This window comes from Amblyomma americanum, chromosome 1, assembly GCF_052857255.1.
Source record: "Amblyomma americanum isolate KBUSLIRL-KWMA chromosome 1, ASM5285725v1, whole genome shotgun sequence".
Classification (NCBI taxonomy): Eukaryota; Metazoa; Arthropoda; class Arachnida; order Ixodida; family Ixodidae; genus Amblyomma; species Amblyomma americanum.
In genome coordinates this window covers 320,734,562-320,747,827 of record NC_135497.1, presented here as the reverse complement: position 1 = coordinate 320,747,827, position 13,266 = coordinate 320,734,562, and positions in this window count along the sequence as shown.

The window sequence follows — 13,266 nt, the reverse complement described above, 5'->3', positions numbered from 1 at the left end:
TTCTCGGCCCTGTTGCTGACACTGCCTCGTAACTTGTAATTTGCAGAAGACATCGAGCCGTCGACCAATAATTTGAAACCATACGATGGCCAGACGATACCACCTGTGGTCGCCGCCTTTCCTGCCGCCACGTTATCCGGCGACGGCACGTCCATCGCCATGGCGGTCACGGACGCGTCTGAGAACGTAGGCGGCCTCTTGCTCCTGTGCTCCCCGTTTAAGTGTCTGTGCGCTGGACTCCGTCTTTCCCGTAACGATTACGAAACATGTTCTTAATTCTTACGATGCACCTTTTTTGTTCTCAGGATCCAGAGTTCCCGGACGTCGCCTCATCATCACAAGCACTAGGGTACGAGTCACAGCAGTCTCATTACACAGAGTTCACATCCAACAACTCTGCACTTGTTCCTGCTCAAGGTTCATTGCCTTCAGACTTCTTTATCACGAGTCAAGGTAAACAAAGTTTTGCTCAAGTATATCGGCCCTGGTGTTGACACCGCCTCGTAACTTGTAATTTGCAGAAGACATCGAGGCGTCGACCAATAATTTGACACCATACGATGACCAGATACCACCTGTGGTCGCCGCCTTTCCTGCCGCCGCGTTAACCTGGGACGGCGCGTCCATCGCCATGGCGGTCACGGACGCGTCTAAGAACGTAGGTGGCCTCTTGCTGCTGTGCTCCCTGTTTAAGAGTCTGTGCGGTGGACTCCGTCTTTCCCGTAACGATTACGAAACATGTTCTTAGTTCGTACGATCCACTTTTTTTGTTCTCAGGTTCCAGAGTTCCCGGACGTCGCCACATCATCACAAGCACTAGGGTACGAGTCACAGCGGTCTCATTACACAGGGTTCACATCCAACAACTCTGCACTTGTTCCTGTTCAAGGTTCATTGCCTTCAGACTTCTTTATCACGAGTCAAGGTAAAGGAACTTTTGCTCAAGTTTCTCGGCCCTGTTGCTGACACCGCCTCGTAACTTGTAATTTGCAGAAAACATCCAGCCGTCGACCAATAATGTGACGCCATACGATGGCCAGACGATACCACCTGTGGTCGCCGCCTTTCCTTCCGCCGCGTTATCCGGGGACGGCACGTCCATCGCCATGGCGGTCACGGACGCTTCTAAGAACGTAGGCGGCCTCTTGCTGCTGTGCTCCCCGTTTAAGTGTGTGTGCGGTGGAATCCGTCTTTCCCGTAACGATTACGAAACATGTTCTTAGTTCTTACGATGCACATTTTTTTGTTCTCAGGTTTCAGAGCTCCCGGACGTCGCCACATCATCACAAGCACTAGGGTACGAGTCACAGCAGTGTCATTACACAGGGTTCACATCCAACAACTCTGCACTTGGTCCTGCTCAAGGTTCATAGCCTTCAGACTTCTTTACCACGAGTCAAGGTAAACAAAGTTTCGCTCAAGTCTCTCGGCCCTGGTGCTGACACCGAATCGTAACTTGTAATCTGCAGAAGACATCGAGCCGTCGGCAATAATTTGACACCATACGATGGCCAGACGATACCACCTGTGGTCGCCGCCTTTCCTGCCACCGCGTTATCCGGCGACGGCACGTCCATCGCCATGGCGGTCACGGACGCGTCTGAGAACGTAGGCGGCCTCTTGCTCCTGTGCTCCCCGTTTAAGTGTCTGTGCGTTGGACTCCGTCTTCCCGTAACGATTACGAAACATGTTCTTAGTTCTTACGATGCACACTTTTTTTTGTTCTCAGGATCCAGAGTTCCCGGACGTCGCCTCATCATCACAAGCACTAGGGTACGAGTCACAGCAGTTTCATTACACAGAGTTCACATCCAACAACTCTGCACTTGTTCCTGATCAAGGTTCATTGCCTTCAGACTTCTTTATCACGAGTCAAGGTAAACAAAGTTTTGCTCAAGTTTCTCGGCCCTGGTGTTGACACCGCCTCGTAACTTGTAATTTGCAGAAGACATCGAGCCGTCGACCAATAATTTGACACCATACTATGGCCAAACGATACCACCTGTGGTCGCCGCCTTTCGTGCCGCCGCGTTATCCGGGGACGGCGCGTCCATCGCCATGGCGGTCACGGACGCGTCTGAGAACGTAGGTGGCCTCTTGGTGCTGTGCTCCCCGTTTAAGTGTCTGTGCGGTGGACTCCGTCTTTCCCGTAACGACTACGAAACATGTTCTTAGTTCTTACGATGCACCCTTTTTTTGTTCTCAGGTTCCAGAGTTCCCGGACGTCGCCTCATCATCACAAGCACTAGGGTACGAGTCACAGCAGTGTCATTACAAAGGGTTCACATCCAACAACTCTGCACTTGTTCCTGTTCAAGGTTCATTGCCTTCAGACTTCTTTATCACGAGTCAACGTAAACAAAGTTTTGCTCAAGTTTCTCGGCCCTGGTGCTGACACCGCCTCGTAACTTGTAATTTGCAGAAGCCATCGAGCCGTCGACCAATAATTTGACACCGTACGATGACCAGACGATACCACCTGTGGTCGCCGACTTTCCTGCCGCCGCGTTATCCGGGGATGGCGAGTCTATCGCCATGGCGGTCACGGACGCGTCTGAGAACGTAGGCGGCCTCTTGCTCCTTTGTTCCCCGTTTAAGTGTCTGTGCGGTGGACTCCTTCTTTCCCGTAACGATTACGAAACATGTTCTTAGTTCTTACGATGCACCTTTTTTTGTTCGCAGGTTCCAGAGTTCCCGGACGTCGCCTCATCATCACAAGCACTATGGTACGAGTCACAGCGGTCTTATTACACAGGGTTCACATCCAACAACTCTGCACTTGTTACTGTTCAAGGTTCATTGCCTTCAGACTTCTTTATCACGAGTCAAGGTAAAGGAACTTTTGCTCAAGTTTCTCGACCCTGTTGCTGAGACTGCCTCGTAACTTGTAATTTGCAGAAGACATCGAGCCGTCGACCAATAATTTGACACCATACGATGACCAGATACCACCTGTGGTCGCCGCCTTTCCTGCCGCCGCGTTAACCTGGGACGGCGCGTCCATCACCATGGCGGTCACGGACGCGTCTGAGAACGTAGGCGGCCTCTTGCTCCAGTGCTCCCCGTTTAAGTGTCTGTGCGTGGACTCCGTCTTTCCCGTAACGATTACGAAACATGTTCTTAGTTCTTACGATGCACCTTTTTTGTTCTCAGGATCCAGAGTTCCCGGATGTCGTCTTATCATCACAAGCACTAGGGTACGAGTCACAGCGGTCTCATTACACAGCGTTCACATCCAACAACTCTGCAATTGTTCCTGCTCAAGGTTCATTGCCTCCAGACTTCTTTATCACGAGTCAAGGTAAACAAAGTTTTGCTCAAGTCTCTCGGCCCTGGTGCTGACACCGCCTCGTAACTTGTAATTTGCAGAAGACATCGAGCCGTCGACCAATAATTTGACACCATACGATGGCCAGACGATACCACCTGTGGTCGCCGCCTTTCCTGCCGCCGCGTTATCCGGCAACGGCACGTCCATCGCCATGGCGGTCACGGACGCGTCTGAGAACGTAGGCGGCCTCTTGCTCCTGTGCTCCCCGTTTAAGTGTGTGCGCGGTGGAATCCGTCTTTCCCGTAACGATTACGAAACATGTTCTTAGTTATTACGATGCACCTTTTTTGTTCTCAGGTTTAAGAGCTCCCGGACGTCGCCACATCATCACAAGCACTAGGGTACGAATCACAGCAGTGTCATTACACAGGGTTCACATCCAACAACTCTGCACTTGGTCCTGTTCAAGGTTCATAGCCTTCAGACTTCTTTATCACGAGTCAAGGTAAACAAAGTTTTGCTCAAGTCTCTCGGCCCTGGTGCTGACACCGCCTCGTAACTTGTAATTTGCAGAAGACATCGAGCCGTCGACCAATAATTTGACACCATACGATGGCCAGACGATACCACCTGTGGTCGCCGCCTTTCCTGCCGCCGCGTTATCCGGCGACGGCACGTCCATCGCCATGGCGGTCACGGACGCGTCTGAGAACGTAGGCGGCCTCTTGCTCCTGTGCTCCCCGTTTAAGTGTCTGTGCGTTGGACTCCGTCTTCCCGTAACGATTACGAAACATGTTCTTAGTTCTTACGATGCACATTTTTTTGTTCTCAGGATCCAGAGTTCCCGGACGTCGCCTCATCATCACAAGCAATAGGGTACGAGTCACAGCAGTTTCATTACACAGAGTTCACATCCAACAACTCTGCACTTGTTCCTGCTCAAGGTTCATTGCCTTCAGACTTCTTTATCACGAGTCAAGGTAAACAAAGTTTTGCTCAAGTTTCTCGGCCCTGGTGTTGACACCGCCTCGTAACTTGTAATTTGCAGAAGACATCGAGCCGTCGACCAATAATTTGACACCATACGATGGCCAGACGATACCACCTGTGGTCGCCGCCTTTCGTGCCGCCGCGTTATCCGGGGACGGCGCGTCCATCGCCATGGCGGTCACGGACGCGTTTGAGAACGTAGGTGGCCTCTTGGTGCTGTGCTCCCCGTTTAAGTGTCTGTGCGGTGGACTCCGTCTTTCCCGTAACGACTACGAAACATGTTCTTAGTTCTTACGATGCACCCTTTTTTTGTTCTCAGGTTCCAGAGTTCCCGGACGTCGCCTCATCATCACAATCACTAGGGTACGAGTCACAGCAGTGTCATTACACAGGGTTCACATCCAACAACTCTGCACTTGTTCCTGTTCAAGGTTCATTGCCTTCAGACTTCTTTATCACGAGTCAAGGTAAACAAAGTTTTGCTCAAGTTTCTCGGCCCTGGTGCTGACACCGCCTCGTAACTTGTAATTTGCAGAATCCATCGAGCCGTCGACCAATAATTTGACACCGTACGATGACCAGACGATACCACCTGTGGTCGCCGACTTTCCTGCCGCCGCGTTATCCGGGGATGGCGAGTCTATCGCCATGGCGGCCACGGACGCGTCTGAGAACGTAGGCGGCCTCTTGCTCCTTTGTTCCCCGTTTAAGTGTCTGTGCGGTGGACTCCTTCTTTCCCGTAACGATTACGAAACATGTTCTTAGTTCTTACGATGCACCTTTTTTGTTCGCAGGTTCCAGAGTTCCCGGACGTCGCCTCATCATCACAAGCACTAGGGTACGAGTCACAGCAGTGTCATTACACAGGGTTCACATCCAACAACTCTGCACTTGTTCCTGTTCAAGGTTCATTGCCTTCAGACTTCTTTATCACGAGTCAAGGTAAACAAAGTTTTGCTCAAGTTTCTCGGCCCTGGTGCTGACACCGCCTCGTAACTTGTAATTTGCAGAATCCATCGAGCCGTCGACCAATAATTTGACACCGTACGATGACCAGACGATACCACCTGTGGTCGCCGACTTTCCTGCCGCCGCGTTATCCGGGGATGGCGAGTCTATCGCCATGGCGGCCACGGACGCGTCTGAGAACGTAGGCGGCCTCTTGCTCCTTTGTTCCCCGTTTAAGTGTCTGTGCGGTGGACTCCTTCTTTCCCGTAACGATTACGAAACATGTTCTTAGTTCTTACGATGCACCTTTTTTGTTCGCAGGTTCCAGAGTTCCCGGACGTCGCCTCATCATCACAAGCACTAGGGTACGAGTCACAGCGGTCTCATTACACAGGGTTCACATCCAACAACTCTGCACTTTTTACTGTTCAAGGTTCATTGCCTTCAGACTTCTTTATCACGAGTCAAGGTAAAGGAACTTTTGCTCAAGTTTCTCGGCCCTGTTGCTGTGACTGCCTCGTAACTTGTAATTTGCAGAAGACATCGAGCCGTCGACCAATAATTTGACACCATACGATGACCAGATACAGCCTGTGGTCGCCGCCTTTCCTGCCGCCGCGTTAACCTGGGACGGCGCGTCCATCGCCATGGCGGTCACGGACGCGTCTAAGAACGTAGGTGGCCTCTTGCTGCTGTGCTCCCCGTTTAAGTGTCTGTGCGGTGGACTCCGTCTTTCCCGTAACGATTACGAAACATGTTCTTAGTTCGTACGATCCACTTTTTTGTTCTCAGGTTCCAGAGTTCCCGGACGTCGCCACATCATCACATGCACTAGGGTACGAGTCACAGCGGTCTCATTACACAGGGTTCACATCCAACAACTCTGAACATGTTCCTGTTCAAGGTTCATTGCCTTCAGACTTCTTTATCACGAGTCAAGGTAAAGGAACTTTTGCTCAAGTTTCTCGGCCCTGTTGCTGACACCGCCTCGTAACTTGTAATTTGCAGAAGACATCCAGCCGTCGACCAGTAATGTGTCGCCATACGATGGCCAGACGATACCACCTGTGGTCGCCGCCTTTCCTTCCGCCGCGTTATCCGGGGACGGCACGTCCATCGCCATGGCGGTCACGGACGCTTCTAAGAACGTAGGTGGCCTTTTGCTGCTGTGCTTCCCGTTTAAGTGTCTGTGCGGTGGACTCCGTCTTTCCCGTAACGATTACGAAACATGTTCTTAGTTCTTACGATGCACCTTTTTTGTTCTCAGGTTTCAGAGTTCCCGGACGTCGCCACATCATCACAAGCACTAGGGTACAAGTCACAGCAGTGTCATTACACAGCGTTCACATCCAACAACTCTGCACTTGTTCCTGCTCAAGGTTCATTGCCTCCAGACTTCTTTATCACGAGTCAAGGTAAACAAAGTTTTGCTCAAGTCTCTCGGCCCTGGTGCTGACACCGCCTCGTAACTTGTAATTTGCAGAAGACATCGAGCCGTCGACCAATAATTTGACACCATAGGATGGCCAGACGATACCACCTGTGGTCGCCGCCTTTCCTGCCGCCGCGTTATCCGGTAACGGCACGTCCATCGCCATGGCGGTCACGGACGCGTCTGAGAACGTAGGCGGCCTCTTGCTCCAGTGCTCCCCGTTTAAGTGTCTGTGCGGTGGACTCCGTCTTTCCCGTAACGATTACGAAACATGTTCTTAGTTCTTACGATGCACCTTTTTTGTTCTCAGGATCCAGAGTTCCCGGACGTCGTCTCATCATCACAAGCACTAGGGTACGAGTCACAGCAGTTTCATTACACAGAGTTCACATCCAACAACTCTGCACTTGTTCCTGCTCAAGGTTCATTGCCTTCAGACTTCTTTATCACGAGTCAAGGTAAACAAAGTTTTGCTCAAGTTTCTCGGCCCTGTTGCTGACACTGCCTCGTAACTTGTAATTTGCAGAAGACATCGAGCCGTCGACCAATAATTTGAAACCATACGATGGCCAGACGATACCACCTGTGGTCGCCGCCTTTCCTGCCGCCACGTTATCCGGCGACGGCACGTCCATCGCCATGGCGGTCACGGACGCGTCTGAGAACGTAGGCGGCCTCTTGCTCTTGTGCTCCCCGATTAAGTGCCTGTGCGCTGGACTCCGTCTTTCCCGTAACGATTACGAAACATGTTCTTAGTTCTTACGATGCACCTTTTTTGTTCTCAGGATCCAGAGTTCCCGGACGTCGCCTCATCATCACAAGCACTAGGGTACGAGTCACAGCAGTCTCATTACACAGAGTTCACATCCGACAACTCTGCACTTGTTCCTGCTCAAGGTTCATTGCCTTCAGACTTCTTTATCACGAGTCAAGATAAACAAAGTTTTGCTCAAGTATATCGGCCCTGGTGTTGACACCGCCTCGTAACTTGTAATTTGCAGAAGACATCGAGGAGTCGACCAATAATTTGACACCATACGATGACCAGATACCACCTGTGGTCGCCGCCTTTCCTGCCGCCGCGTTAACCTGGGACGGCGCGTCCATCGCCATGGCGGTCACGGACGCGTCTAAGAACGTAGGTGGCCTCTTGCTGCTGTGCTCCCAGTTTAAGAGTCTGTGCGGTGGACTCCGTCTTTCCCGTAACGATTACGAAACATGTTCTTAGTTCGTACGATCCACTTTTTTTGTTCTCAGGTTCCAGAGTTCCCGGACGTCGCCACATCATCACAAGCACTAGGGTACGAGTCACAGCGGTCTCATTACACAGGGTTCACATCCAACAACTCTGCACTTGTTCCTGTTCAAGGTTCATTGCCTTCAGACTTCTTTATCACGAGTCAAGGTAAAGGAACTTTTGCTCAAGTTTCTCGGCCCTGTTGCTGACACCGCCTCGTAACTTGTAATTTGCAGAAAACATCCAGCCGTCGACCAATAATGTGACGCCATACGATGGCCAGACGATACCTCCTGTGGTCGCCGCCTTTCCTTCCGCCGCGTTATCCGGGGACGGCACGTCCATCGCCATGGCGGTCACGGACGCTTCTAAGAACGTAGGCGGCCTCTTGCTGCTGTGCTCCCCGTTTAAGTGTGTGTGCGGTGGAATCCGTCTTTCCCGTAACGATTACGAAACATGTTCTTAGTTCTTACGATGCACATTTTTTTTGTTCTCAGGTTTCAGAGCTCCCGGACGTCGCCACATCATCACAAGCACTAGGGTACGAGTCACAGCAGTGTCATTACACAGGGTTCACATCCAACAACTCTGCACTTGGTCCTGCTCAAGGTTCATAGCCTTCAGACTTCTTTACCACGAGTCAAGGTAAACAAAGTTTTGCTCAAGTCTCTCGGCCCTGGTGCTGACACCGCCTCGTAACTTGTAATCTGCAGAAGACATCGAGCCGTCGGCAATAATTTGACACCATACGATGGCCAGACGATACCACCTGTGGTCGCCGCCTTTCCTGCCGCCGCGTTATCCGGCGACGGCACGTCCATCGCCATGGCGGTCACGGACGCGTCTGAGAACGTAGGCGGCCTCTTGCTCCTGTGCTCCCCGTTTAAGTGTCTGTGCGTTGGACTCCGTCTTCCCGTAACGATTACGAAACATGTTCTTAGTTCTTACGATGCACATTTTTTTGTTCTCAGGATCCAGAGTTCCCGGACGTCGCCTCATCATCACAAGCACTAGGGTACGAGTCACAGCAGTTTCATTACACAGAGTTCACATCCAACAACTCTGCACTTGTTCCTGCTCAAGATTCATTGCCTTCAGACTTCTTTATCACGAGTCAAGGTAAACAAAGTTTTGCTCAAGTTTCTCGGCCCTGGTGTTGACACCGCCTCGTAACTTGTAATTTGCAGAAGACATCGAGCCGTCCACCAATAATTTGACACCATACTATGGCCAAACGATACCACCTGTGGTCGCCGCCTTTCGTGCCGCCGCGTTATCCGGGGACGGCGCGTCCATCGCCATGGCGGTCACGGACGCGTCTGAGAACGTAGGTGGCCTCTTGGTGCTGTGCTCCCCGTTTAAGCGTCTGTGCGGTGGACTCCGTCTTTCCCGTAACGGCTACGAAACATGTTCTTAGTTCTTACGATGCACCCTTTTTTTGTTCTCAGGTTCCAGAGTTCCCGGACGTCGCCTCATCATCACAAGCACTAGGGTACGAGTCACAGCAGTGTCATTACAAAGGGTTCACATCCAACAACTCTGCACTTGTTCCTGTTCAAGGTTCATTGCCTTCAGACTTCTTTATCACGAGTCAACGTAAACAAAGTTTTGCTCAAGTTTCTCGGCCCTGGTGCTGACACCGCCTCGTAACTTGTAATTTGCAGAAGCCATCGAGCCGTCGACCAATAATTTGACACCGTACGATGACCAGACGATACCACCTGTGGTCGCCGACTTTCCTGCCGCCGCGTTATCCGGGGATGGCGAGTCTATCGCCATGGCGGTCACGGACGCGTCTGAGAACGTAGGCGGCCTCTTGCTCCTTTGTTCCCCGTTTAAGTGTCTGTGCGGTGGACTCCTTCTTTCCCGTAACGATTACGAAACATGTTCTTAGTTCCTACGATGCACCTTTTTTTGTTCGCAGGTTCCAGAGTTCCCGGACGTCGCCTCATCATCACAAGCACTATGGTACGAGTCACAGCGGTCTTATTACACAGGGTTCACATCCAACAACTCTGCACTTGTTACTGTTCAAGGTTCATTGCCTTCAGACTTCTTTATCACGAGTCAAGGTAAAGGAACTTTTGCTCAAGTTTCTCGGCCCTGTTGCTGAGACTGCCTCGTAACTTGTAATTTGCAGAAGACATCGAGCCGTCGACCAATAATTTGACACCATACGATGACCAGATACCACCTGTGGTCGCCGCCTTTCCTGCTGCCGCGTTAACCTGGGACGGCAAGTCCATCGCCATGGCGGTCACGGACGCGTCTAAGAACGTAGGTGGCCTCTTGCTGCTGTGCTCCCCGTTTAAGTGTCTGTGCGGTGGACTCCGTCTTTCCCGTAACGATTACGAAACATGTTCTTAGTTCGTACGATCCACTTTTTTTGTTCTCAGGTTCCAGAGTTCCCGGATGTCGCCACATCATCACAAGCACTAGGGTACGAGTCACAGCGGTCTCATTACACAGGGTTCACATCCAACAACTCTGCACTTGTTCCTGTTCAAGGTTCATTGCCTTCAGACTTCTTTATCACGAGTCAAGGTAAAGGAAATTTTGATCAAGTTTCTCGGCCCTTTTGCTGACACCGCCTCGTAACTTGTAATTTGCAGAAGACATCCAGCCGTCGACCAATAATGTGACGCCATACGATGGCCAGACGATACCACCTGTGGTCGCCGCCTTTCCTTCCGCCGCGTTATCCGGGGACGGCACGTCCATCGCCATGGCGGTCACGGACGCTTCTAAGAACGTAGGTGGCCTCTTGCTGCTGTGCTCCCCGTTTAAGTGTCTGTGCGGTGGACTCCGTCATTCCCGTAACGATTACGAAACATGTTCTTAGTTCTTACGATGCACCTTTTTTGTTCTCAGGATCCAGAGTTCCCGGACGTCGCCTCATCATCACAAGCACTAGGGTACGAGTCACAGCAGTCTCATTACACAGAGTTCACATCCAACAACTCTGCACTTGTTCCTGCTCAAGGTTCATTGCCTTCAGACTTCTTTATCACGAGTCAAGGTAAACAAAGTTTTGCTCAAGTTTCTCGGCCCTGTTGCTGACACTGCCTCGTAACTTGTAATTTGCAGAAGACATCGAGCCGTCGACCAATAATTTGAAACCATACGATGGCCAGACGATACCACCTGTGGTCGCCGCCTTTCCTGCTGCCGCGTTATCCGGCGACGGCACGTCCATCGCCATGGCGGTCACGGACGCGTCTGAGAACGTAGGCGGCCTCTTGCTCCTGTGCTCCCCGTTTAAGTGTCTGTGCGGTGGACTCCTTCTTTCCCGTAACGATTACGAAACATGTTCTTAGTTCTTACGATGCACCTTTTTTTGTTCTCAGGATCCAGAGTTCCCGGACGTCGCCTCATCATCACAAGAACTAAGGTACGAGTCACAGCAGTCTCATTACACAGAGTTCACATCCAACAACTCTGCACTTGTTCCTGCTCAAGGTTCATTGCCTTCAGACTTCTTTATCACGAGTCAGGGTAAACAAAGTTTTGCTCAAGTATATCGGCCCTGGTGTTGACACCGCCTCGTAACTTGTAATTTGCAGAAGACATCGAGGCGTCGACCAATAATTTGACACCATACGATGACCAGATACCACCTGTGGTCGCCGCCTTTCCTGCCGCCGCGTTAACCTGGGACGGCGCGTCCATCGCCATGGCGGTCACGGACGCGTCTAAGAACGTAGGTGGCCTCTTGCTGCTGTGCTCCCCGTTTAAGAGTCTGTGCGGTGGACTCCGTCTTTCCCGTAACGATTACGAAACATGTTCTTAGTTCGTACGATCCACTTTTTTTGTTCTCAGGTTCCAGAGTTCCCGGACGTCGCCACATCATCACAAGCACTAGGGTACGAGTCACAGCGGTCTCATTACACAGGGTTCACATCCAACAACTCTGCACTTGTTCCTGTTCAAGGTTCATTGCCTTCAGACTTCTTTATCACGAGTCAAGGTAAAGGAACTTTTGCTCAAGTTTCTCGGCCCTGTTGCTGACACCGCCTCGTAACTTGTAATTTGCAGAAGACATCCAGCCGTCGACCAATAATGTGACGCCATACGATGGCCAGACGATACCACCTGTGGTCGCCGCCTTTCCTTCCGCCGCGTTATCCGGGGACGGCACGTCCATCGCCATGGCGGTCACGGACGCTTCTAAGAACGTAGGCGGCCTCTTGCTGCTGTGCTCCCCGTTTAAGTGTGTGTGCGGTGGAATCCGTCTTTCCCGTAACGATTACGAAACATGTTCTTAGTTCTTACGATGCAAATTTTTTTGTTCTCAGGTTTCAGAGCTCCCGGACGTCGCCACATCATCACAAGCACTAGGGTACGAGTCACAGCAGTGTCATTACACAGGGTTCACATCCAACAACTCTGCACTTGGTCCTGCTCAAGGTTCATAGCCTTCAGACTTCTTTACCACGAGTCAAGGTAAACAAAGTTTTGCTCAAGTCTCTCGGCCCTGGTGCTGACACCGCCTCGTGACTTGTAATTTGCAGAAGACATCGAGCCGTCGACCAATAATTTGACACCATACGATGGCCAGACGATACCACCTGTGGTCGCCGCCTTTCCTGCCGCCGCGTTATCCGGCGACGGCACGTCCATCGCCATGGCGGTCACGGACGCGTCTGAGAACGTAGGCGGCCTCTTGCTCCTGTGCTCCCCGTTTAAGTGTCTGTGCGTTGGACTCCGTCTTCCCGTAACGATTACGAAACATGTTCTTAGTTCTTACGATGCACATTTTTTTTTGTTCTCACGATCCAGAGTTCCCGGACGTCGCCTCATCATCACAAGCACTAGGGTACGAGTCACAGCAGTTTCATTACACAGAGTTCACATCCATCAACTCTGCACTTGTTCCTGCTCAAGGTTCATTGCCTTCAGACTTCTTTATCACGAGTCAAGGTAAACAAAGTTTTGCTCAAGTTTCTCGGCCCTGGTGTTGACACCGCCTCGTAACTTGTAATTTGCAGAAGACATCGAGCCGTCGACCAATAATTTGACACCACACGATGGCCAAACGATACCACCTGTGGTCGCCGCCTTTCGTGCCGCCGCGTTATCCGGGGACGGCGCGTCCATCGCCATGGCGGTAACGGACGCGTCTGAGAACGTAGGTGGCCTCTTGGTGCTGTGCTCCCCGTTTAAGTGTCTGTGCGGTGGACTCCGTCTTTCCCGTAACGACTACGAAACATGTTCTTAGTTCTTACGATGCACCCTTTTTTTGTTCTCAGGTTCCAAAGTTCCCGGACGTCGCCTCATCATCACAAGCACTAGGGTACGAGTCACAGCAGTGTCTTTACACAGGGTTCACATCCAACAACTCTGCACTTGTTCCTGTTCAAGGTTCATTGCCTTCAGACTTCTTTATCA